A 9,995-nucleotide genomic window follows, 5' to 3' on the forward strand; every position below is an offset into this window, starting at 1 on the left:
CCGGGGCGCTCTGCAGTCTTAAAGCAGCAGCGGAGAACCTGGGGTGCCAGGGAGGGAGGACCAGCAGGCAGGGAATAGACTCAACCCCCAAATAAAAAGGTGGACCGGTGTGCTATCTATCCATACATGCCAGGTCCTTGATCGAAGTCGAGCCTTACATTACGGTTGATAGCATCTGTTTTTCAAAAGCCTAAAGAAATATTATATTGCAGTCAGAAATGAGCCAACTTGACCATAGGTGACCCAAAGAGACAGCATGGAATCACGCTCTCAGCTTCTCAGAGAGCGAGAGCGCTCCTCCTGGCTGTGAGCCGCAGGTGTGAGAGCAGGGGAGGGAACGCATGTGGACAAGCGCGACCTGTCCCTTGAACACGCAGCTGACGAGCCAAGCTCAGTCCTTCCAACCAGCAGCCAGTGCTCCGAGAAGGCTGTTGATTCCGTGGCTTGTCAACCATGTCCTCACATTCCCTAGCGTTTTGGGGGGAAACTTCCTAAATTCTTTGAGGATCATTCCCTAAAGGCCTAAAGCTACCCACACTACAGAAGCAGAGGGATCTCCACTTCCCGTGGAGAGCGGGACACAAGCTCTCCTCAGGAACCCTACTCAGTGGCAGTAAAAGAATTGGGTCCAAAAGGATCAAGAACGGCAGGAGAGAGGGCAAGAGGCCGAAGATGCTGCTCTATTGGCGCAGCCGTGGAAGAGGTGGTTGTGTGCAGGCTGCACAGAGGAGAAGCTGGAGTTGGTGGGGGAGGGGCCAACCAGAGGCAAGGCGTTAGTGCCGCGGGGCCCTGGGATGACTGAGGGACCTGGAGGCCCCAGGTACCTGAAGGGGGCATCTTCAAGGACAAGCGCTGTCGCAGGAATCCCTTCCCCCGGAGCCTGGCAGCAGACTTAGGTAAAGCTCCAGAGAGCTTCTGGGACCGTCACCAGGGACCACGCGTGTGTGTGTGTGTGTGTGTGTGTGTGTGCGCGCGCGTGTGTGTGTGTTGGGGACTGGGGGGTCACTCTAAACAAAAGGAATTCAGTTGAAATCCACACCTCTAAGCTGAGAGGCTCCCTTCCGCTCACTCAGCCTCCAGAAGGCAGACAGACAAACTGCCTGCGCCCTCCGCTCCCACCATGAAACTGCAGCCCACCCGGCGGAAGTGACGTTCACAAGAGACGAGGTCCACAGATTCTGGCATGGGGCTCCCCAGTGCAAAAGCCAGGCCTCCACCTAATGAGCCTGGAGACCAGCCCACCCTTAACAAGCCCCGCCTCCCACCCAGCACGCATGACATGTAGAGTTTCCTAAGAACACTTGGATTCTCTATGAAATGTAAATATACATCCAAGAATTCTACAGACATTTTAGGACAGTTCCAACCTAAACAGAAGGAAAATAAATTAAATAAATTAAGTAAATAAAATAAATAAATAAATAAATAAATACTTAACGATCAATGACCCCAGAGAAATAACCAAAACATTTTTAACCGTGAACCAGAACGGCGTGGTATGAAAGGATGCCTTGGAGAGCAAGAAAGAGCTCTTGAAACTGAAAATACGTTACCAGACATTTGTTCAAATCCACAGGATGACTGAAACATAAAGTTGTCAGGAAGTTTCCCAAAAGGCAGAACGACAACAACAACAAAAAAGGATGGAAAGTGGAAGGAAGAAAATTACAAAATGAATCAAAGAAACCCAATTTGAAATACAGGAGTTTCGGGAAAAGAGAATAAAGGCTATAGAGAGAAAAATATTATCAAGAAAATTATTCAAGAAAGTTTCCCAGAGTTGGAGGACATGAGCTTTGGGAATGAAAAGATACACTGAGCACTGTTAATTAAAATTCCAAAGGCACTTTATTATGAAATGTCTGACCACTAGTGGTAGGAGAATACACTAAAAGTTTCCTAAAACCTCCCATCATGGTCTATCCAGAAGGGCATCCTGTTTCTCAATAGCAATCCCAAGTGCAGAGGGCCATGTCTGCAAACCTGAAGGAAAAATCGCTATCCTGCCCAAAACTCAGAGTGGAAAGGTGAAATAAAGATGAGAAAGATCTCTAACAAGCTCCCTTCCATGAACCCTTCCTCGCCAAGCCGCTGGAGATGTACATCACCCCAACTAGGGAGTGACAGAGAGTGATGTGTCCCCCCCCCTCCCCGTGCCCTCTGCCAAGAAGCAGGGCTCCCTACAGGGAGAGGCAGAGGACTCCCCAGGGGAAACTGAGAAAGGCCCCAGGACAGGAGCTGTCAGCCCTGGCGAGCGCAGCCAGTCCAGGCTGGAGCAGGGCACAGGGAGCTCCAAGAGGGAGGTTTCCAAGAAAAACAAAAATACTAACAGATTACCTGATGTTCCTGAATGAATGGAGGGAACGATAGCTCTGTTTGAATGTGTAGGACTAAAATGGTGGCCACAGGGACAGTGAAGCAAATGGGCGACAAGATGCACCTATTACCTTCAGGAAGAACAAACCATGTACAAGGCAGGAAATGTGACCACAGGACCCCGTGGCTCAAGTGACTGATATTTACACAGTAATTGTGGAAACGCTGACACTGAATGAACCAAAAGGCACTCGGTAAGTACGCAGGGAAGAGGTGCAGAGGGAAAGTGATGGGCGGAAGAGGCAGAGGAGAACTAAGACTCCGTTACCCACAGTAAGAAGTCAATAGATCATTTCTTCAACTGAACAAAATGAAGAAATCACAAGATACGCATGTTGTTGAAAAATATGGAGGTAAACACTACAGGGGGGAATAAGGCCTAAAAAATTGAAAGTGGCTTCTGGGGAGTGCAAGTGGGGGGTGGGGAGAGGTGGAGTAATGTGCTCATTTTTAAAAATTTTAATCTAAGAATGCTAAAGTAAGATGGCCTTTTCAAAAAAATGGTGTTTAAAATAAATCAATTGTGTCACTACTAGGGGGCATTCTTTCGAGTCTAAGGAATGGCTGGCGTGTGCTTGCCTGTGCACCCCTGCACGTGGCCCAACCCAGGCTGGTCCTTCGAGCAGCTGGGCACCATCTGGTGGCCGACATCTGCCCAGGATTACCCACTGACAGGGACAGTTCGGGCTGGTGGGGTTCCCAGGGACGCCCAGGAAAGTGAAAAGTCCTGGTGTCTCCTGGTGACTGGGCACCTGTTTGATGGAGATTTGATCTGAGGAACGTGAACTGGGAGGGTGCCCGGAGCAAGGAGCCTCACCCTTTACTTTCCCACTTTTTGAATCGGGGTCCCCTACCCTTTCCCATCCTGGTCCCAACCTTCTCTCCAAGCCCTTGTTCCCCTGGGCAGAGCACAGGGGCGGACCACGACTGGCGTTGTATCTGAATTTTCCAAAATCACTGTTTATTGCTAGCACATAAGAGTAGGTTACTGTTTTTTTGCCTGAAAGTCCTCAGTACCTATATTACTTTTTTAAAATAATAAAACATTTAAGGGACAAAAGTATCATAAGCCAGGAACAATGACTAAATGTCTGAGGGGAAAAAAAATCACCAACATAACTCTGGAAAGAAAAATGAAACCTCCTGAGTGTTACCCTCCAGGAATCCTTTCCTGGTTCCCTTTTCTACTGTCTAGCAGATTTCAGCTACATTTTCTCAGTTTAAAAAAAAAAAAAAGTTGATGTATTTCTTAGGCAGCCCAAGGCAAATTGCACTTTTTTTTATCAATTCAGTGCTCATCAAATCTTTCCTTACAGAAAAAAATAATTATTTTGTCCTTTTCCCCTAGCTCACAGTTGTCACAATTTGCATTCATTTATTCAGTGAATTTCCAGAACAGGCATCCTTGTCTGTAAAAGCCACTGATAACCTTGGGGACAGTTTTAGAGTCACGTCTTGTCCTTCTCCAAGGTCACATTCCACATGCCCCTTCCTCTCAGGTCCTCTTGTTTCAGATTTTAGACAATTTGGTTGACTTCTCTGGCCAGAGCCCAAGCCCACCCCTGCCCTTTGTGGGTGCAGATCCCAGCGTGGCCTTGGAAATGTTTCCCCGGGGTTGGAAAGGGTGGTGTGTGGGTGCCATGGACCCCCCGCCCCCCCCCCGCTGGAGGCCTCCCATGGGCAAGGACTGGCACCTTCGCAGGCCCAGGTGTAGTCTGGACCCCCTTTTTTTTTTTAGTTTCAGGTATACAAAGCAACATGATAGTTATACATTTTATTCCCCTCACAAAATGATAACCACCCCCAGCTACTACCCCTCTGACATCTTATATGACTGTCACACTTCCATTGACTATCTTCTTATGCTATCCTCCACCTTCCGTGACTATATGTCATATATACATATAACATACAACACATTCTACTTGAGCTTCAGGTCAGACCCCTTTTTTCACGCTAGACCTTTTCTCAAGTTGCATCTACAATAGCAGCACCATCAACTGACAAAATAAAAATTTAACCAAACCAGGGATCTGACAATGGTACTGAATTTAACTTTTTTTTTTCTTAGTTCCGTGAAGTCATTTTGTATGGGGTGGACACAGTAACAGTACAGTTTTTTTGTTTTTTGGTTGATAAAAGTCAACATTTTGAACTCAGGCTTTTTTCTGGTTTTTTGTTGGTTGGTTGGATTTGGTTTTTATAAATCTATACCACTTCTCTCGTTTTCGTTTAAGATCTTAGTTCTATTCAAAGTGCAAAACACTTTACACATAATGGTTTTTTGAAAGCCACATAATTCAGAGTCAGGCTTTGGGGATCCCTGGCTCAGCATGGTTACTGGAGGTGCCGGGGAGGCCCAGGGCCCGCTGGAGACCCCAGCACAGTCTGCTCGTAGCCTGGCTGGAGTCCACTCCTAATTTTCTACCCTTGTCTCTCTCTAGCCCAACGTAGCAGCAGCCTTCCCGGAATGTGTGTGCGCCCTCTGGTTACCTGACGTGACCAGCATGGCACACCAGCACTGCTCAGAGAGCAGGCGCCCTGGACAGGGCTTGAGTCCCACTTGCGCTGCTCACCAGCTGTGAGACGTTGCCACATGATTTAGCTTCTCACTGCCTCAGTCTCCCCACCTACGGAATGATGACAATAATAGTACCTACTTCCCAGAGGTGCTTTTAGTAATAAATGAGATGCAGATGAAATGCATTGAATGGTGTTTGGCTCAGTAAACATTAGCTGTCGTCATTATTATTCGCCCAACATTCACATCGTGCCCCAGAAAGCTATTTTGTGAGTACAACCAACAAATGAAAGGTCCGCATGCTTTTACAGACCGCTGCCCGTATCCTGATTGGTCAGCACCACATACATATCAAGAAAGCGAAGGCCTAGTCTCAGAGACACAGAGGAAAAACTGAGGGATGCTAGTTGGGAGTGGGTGAGGATGAAGGAGAAGGGGAAGGGATGAGACTATACAAATTGGTAACAACAATATGGCCTCAGGGATAGAAAAGACAGTCTGGAGAATATAATCAATAATGTTGTAAATATTTTTTAGGGGGCCAGATGGACTCAAGTCTTGTTAGGGAGATCACTTCATAGTTGGTGTAGAGGCCTGACCACCACACTGTATTTCTGAAGCTGATGTTGAATAATAATGTATGTCAACTATAATTATATATACATATAGTCACGGGACGTGGAGTAGAGAGTGGGAATGGAGTCAGTGGAATTGTAATAGGTAAGCATGATATCGGGGGTGGGAGGGCAGTAGATGGGGGAGGGGGTTGTTACTTTGTGAGGGGTGAAAAGGATAACTATTGCATTGTTCTGTACACCTGGAACTAACAATAAAAAAATAAAAAATAAAAGCGAAGGCCTGAGACTTGACCCACTCACATGCTAACAGCTTAGCCTGTTAGTTTCGTGGACTCTGGTAGAAAACAGGAGACAAGGATCCAGAGGGTGTTGCTTTCCCAACGACGTAGATCAACAGCAAATCCTCTGGACATATTGCTTTTAAAATCATGAAATAAGTGAAACATTGCGATTAATGGAAAGAGTTCATTTTAAATCAAGAGTAAATGTTGCTGCACATGTGAAACTTTCATAAAGCCCATACATAACTCATTGAGATTCGACCATCACATTTTGCATAAGGTCTATCAGGTGTGTCCACTTCTTTTTAGCCTCTTAACAAGCCCTTATGGACACTGTCATCATGCCCCCTAAAGAGGTTAAGGGCTGGCCCAAGGTCACACAGCTAAAAATTGGGGTCACAAAGCTTGGAACTCAGCCTCTGACTTTCCACCAAAGGTCTTAAGTCAGCAGAGCCAAGTGGCTCTGGTTGTTGTCCTTAGACTCCAATGGAGTTGGTTTCCAAATGCCTCCCTTCACCTGCCCGTGCATGAGTTTTCTCATCTGTAAAGTGGGTGTAATAATACCTCCCACACAGGACTGGAGGGACAATGAAATGAGGTATTTGTAAGGAGTCTGGATCACAGGAAACACTAAATAAAGACAATATTAGCTACTGCTTTGTCTACACCTTCCTATCTTCAGTCAAATCCTGACCACCCACTGTGTGAATCACACACGTCTCGTGGAAAACACCTTTGTGCCTCGTGTCACACCCAGAATGAAGCACATGCTCCCTTTATGCATCTCAGTATGTGAGAAGGTCAGAAATAATTCAAGGCAGGCACCGAGGTGTGGGAGCGATGGCCTGGTGCAGGGTTGGCAAACTTTTTCTGGGAGGATCAGATAGTAAATATGTTAGGTTTTATGGGCCACATGATCTCGGTCTCAACTACTCAACTGTCTTCATAGCACAAAAGCGACCACAGACAAAAAAGAAAGGACAACATGGCTGTGCTCCCATAAAACTGTATTTATGGACACAAATCTAACTTTCATGTAACTTTCCCATGTCACAAATATTCCTCTTCTGATTTTTCCAACCCCTAGACTAACGTATCAACCATGAAGGCAACGCTATCAAGGGAGCTGAGGACGCTGAGGCAGGAGACATCTGGGAAAGAGTTACTGACGGTCAAGGACTTGAGTAAATCCAGAAAGAGTTGCAGGGGGCAGAGGGCCAGCGATATCTGGACACATCCAAGAGTTTTCTTAAACAAGACAACTAATCTGAAAAGATTTAGCACAATGCCTAGCACTTAATTGGTGCTGGGTTTTTTTTAAATGATTATGCTATAAAAGCAGATCACCGTTTTTTAAATGCAAGAGCCTGCACTGAAGCAGCCTGCATCCAAACCATTTGAATACCATGCAGTCTTAATGATCGAAGGGCATTTTCAGAAGGGGCCAGCCCTTGGCTTCTGCGAGGCAGGTCCTATTCCTGGGTTCCCTATGAGACCTTTCCAATGGCTCCCTGGTGCCCGGGGTCTCTTCATTGGTATTTCATTTGTGGGACTTGAACTTCTGCTCACAGGCAGGTCGCTAATGTCCCTGGAAGGCATTGCACTGCACCTCCTTAAACATTTGCACTTATGGGTTATAAAAGCAGAACTTTATGGGAAAAGAAAAAGGACTTAAGTTCTGAGGGAAGGGGGAAAAAAAAGAAGGAAAAAGCATCCTGGGAGAAAGGTCCGGAATGTTAGATCAGGGCACTCAAAGTCAAGCTCAACCAGCTTCACTGGTTTATTCAGTATGTGGTCATTTTTCTGGACATCAGTTTTCATAGTGGAGAGCCCCTTTTTTAAGGCTAACAGAGAGTTCTAGTGAAAAGAATGCTGGGTAGTAAGCTTGTTATGTTTAAACACACCAGTGCTTTCTAAAGCCAAGGTTGCAATAAAGATCTCAGTGTATCGTAACAGAAAAGTTAACTTCCTATCTAAACAATTTAAAGGGATGGATTTATGACTCACTATTTTCACACCTAAAATATTTTAGTTTAAAGCACTCATAGTTGGACATGTAACTAAGTTTATTTAATTTTATGTTAAATGGTTTAATAAGGTATTTTAGGCTCCTAACATCAAAGATTTTTACCCTGTTCCTACCTACGTCGATTGTGAAAACCACCTTATACCTCATCCATTCCCAAGTAATTACCATCTTAAATATATCCTGAAAACAGTGTTTTAGTGCTTTATGAGCCCAATTATGACTCCAGAACAGTCATCATACACTTTTCTCATGACCCCTCTCACCTCACTCCACCTTAAGAGGTCTGTCTGTCCCTGTAAAGAAGGAGAGAAAGTGCTGTGTAAAGAACTGAGAGCTGCTTCTATGTGATTTGGAAGCGAAGGTCACAGAAACCCATAAGCCACCCAATAGCTATTCTCTGAAACAGCGAGTGTGGAGTGTGGGGTCCCCGTGGCTCAGCCCACTGCGCCCCCTTGTACTTTTTATAGCAACATCACTATTGTGCTGAAGCACATCACGTGCTCCCTGGACGGTCCAGCAAATCTTTCTGTTTGGCCTTTGAAGATGACTTCAGCAGCCATTTCTGCTTGCAAGTTTATGTCAAAGGGCAAAGACAATTGAATCAGGCCGTCCGTCACCTGGGAGCTCCACCTTCCAGCTGCCCCCCCCAGAGCACTCAGGACCCCAGGCCGGGCAGGATGAGAGTGTGTTATCACGCCCTGATGCTGGAGGTTCGAGGCAGAGAAGACTCTGTGTTAACGTTGCCTCAAACCTTTGTGGATGGCCTGGGAGCTGAATTACGCATCACAGGTACACTTGTATTTGTTATATTTTACTCTACGTTAGGAAGTTGTTCCCACAGGCATGAGCCTTTGATTTTATCTTTTTAGCAGGCACTCAGATTCTAATACACGAGACTGAGTAAAAACGGAAGACAGGAAGGGTAGTTGAAGTTAGTACCCACATTTCCACTCCACTGTTACATACTGTCTTCCCATATTCCATTTTGAAAAGCTCCAATCCACGCTATTTTATACCATATCGTAATGATGGCGGTGATGATGATAATAACAATAATAATAATAATAATAATAATAACAACGTGGTGTGACCTTAAGAGCAAATAGAGATGCAGATAGGTGAAATCCTGAGGACAGGGAAACGAAGCTCAGGCACTGCAGGCATGACACCTGGCAGCGAGGGCGGCTGTCCCAGCGGCTGGGGGGCTCAAAGATGGTGCCAGCGTCACCAGCCCTCAGGTGTTATAAAGCTAAGGACATGTTTCAGCTCTTACTGATTGCAAGAACTTATCACAATCTCCTTCTTTGATTCCAAGCATCATAACCCCAGGTGCAGGGATGTTGACTCGTGCCACCATCCTGGGGACATTGAGTCTGGAATGACTGTCTTTCCACTACGGTCATTTTCACATTCCTCCATTTTTCCAACAGAGTGTTGCTCCCCAGGGCACTATTGACCTGGAAGTTCTGTCACTTCAGGCTGGTCCCTTCTCCTGCCAAGTAATAAGATACCACCTTCATGTCCTTCTGCATAAATCAATGTCAGAGTCAGGCATTAACAGTACCTTAGACTTGGCTTCTTTACCCAATGTCACAATCGGTGGCTGCTTCGCCAGAATAGTAATAATTCATTAGCTACGCACCAGTTTCTCATTAAATGCTGATATATTCACTCTGTCAGTCTTTATTACAGTTCCACAGCCAAGGGTCCGATCTGGACAGGAACCAGCTCTCAGATCCATCAGCACATACACTAAGTCTTCGTCCAGCTTAACCGCTTTAATCCAACAGCACGAGTTTCTCTGCTTCTGTTTTCAAATTCTGTGACCTCACATCAGGCAAATCAGTGACTGCTCCGAGCCTCAGTTTTCTAGTCTATAAAATGGGGGTGATGACCTCACCTCAGACTGCCCTGAGGGATCAGTGTTGATGATGTCTCTGTAACTAGTTTGTGGAAGCAGCTGAATTTGGGGAGGTGTAATCAGGAAACAGTCTTACTTTTTTTTTTTAAGATTTTATTGGAGAATCGGGAGGAAGGGGAACAGAGAAGTTGCTGTCCTTTTGTTCTTCGGTCTAGTTGTGGAGGACATTGCTTCACTGGCCCATGTTGGTATCATTGCGCTCTTCCCGGGTGAAGCAGATCAGTCACCTGCCACTAGACAGCCACTCACGGCAGCTCTTAGCACCTCACACCGGCTGCCAGCCATTCTC

This window comes from Hipposideros armiger, unplaced genomic scaffold (genome assembly GCF_001890085.2).
Source record: "Hipposideros armiger isolate ML-2016 unplaced genomic scaffold, ASM189008v1 scaffold_653, whole genome shotgun sequence".
NCBI lineage: Eukaryota > Metazoa > Chordata > Mammalia > Chiroptera > Hipposideridae > Hipposideros > Hipposideros armiger.